This window comes from Cebus imitator, unplaced genomic scaffold (assembly GCF_001604975.1).
Source record: "Cebus imitator isolate Cc_AM_T3 unplaced genomic scaffold, Cebus_imitator-1.0 Scaffold431, whole genome shotgun sequence".
Classification (NCBI taxonomy): Eukaryota; Metazoa; Chordata; class Mammalia; order Primates; family Cebidae; genus Cebus; species Cebus imitator.
The window spans coordinates 1058617-1059722 of NW_016107746.1; positions in this window are offsets into that span (position 1 = coordinate 1058617).

A 1106-nucleotide genomic window follows, 5' to 3' on the forward strand; every position below is an offset into this window, starting at 1 on the left:
GACTGTTCCAGGTGCTGGAAATACAGCAATGGGAAAAAAACTAAGTTCTTGTGCTGCTGTTCCTTATTTTTCTGGAGAAGAGATTATGGTAACATAACATAATGTAATGTGGTACACAAAATGTAGTAAGGTAGAGACAACCAATAGGAAGAAAAAGGTAAAGCAGAGGGAAAGAATAGAGATTAGCAAACAGGTGACTTTTAGAGAAGATGATTGTTTAAAGACAAAAGGGCATGTATGAGAAGAGGATGCCAGGAGCTCAGCTTCACGTGAGCCTGATGCTGAGGAGGCTTGCTGCATGAAAAGTAATTTTTCTATGTGTGGCTGACAGTACCGTTAAAAGGAAAAGCCTCAGTAAGTTACACGGACTTGGTTAGAAGGACTCAGACTTTTCACTGAAGCTTCAAAAAAGTCACACAATAAGGACAAGTTCACTATTTTATAGCTATAGTTCAAATACATAATAGAAAACACTAGTGCTAATTCTCAATTACAAGGATATAGAACCAACTTAAGTGCCCATCAACCAAAGAGTCAATAAAGAAAATGTGGCATATATACACGATGGAGTACTACTCAGCCACAAAAAGGAATGTTATAATGTCTTTTGCAGTAACTTGAATGGAGCTGGAAGCCATTATTCCAAGTAAGGCAACTCAGGAATGGCAAAACAAGTATCATATGTTCTCACTTGTAAGTAGGAGCCAAGGTATGAGGATGCAAAGGCATAAGAATGATGTAATGGACTTTAGGGACTCAGGGAGGATGGCTGGAAGGCGATTGAGGGAAGGATAAAAGACCATAGATTGAGAACAGTGTATACTGCTTGGGTGATGGCTGCATTAAAATTTCAGAAATCACCACCAAAGAACTTATCCATGTGACCAGAAACCACCTGTATGAACAATTTAAATTTAAAAATTTTTTTAAATCCTTCAAATCTAGAAAACAAAAGAAAAATGCTTGTGCTAGTTAAGACCAAAACCTTAAAACTAAGGACAAAACTAGAATACATTCACCTTAGAAAAGCTTAAAACAAAATTCCACATAATGAAAGTGATGTGCCAGGAATTACAAAGATCCCACCCTTTTTTTTTTTTTTTTTT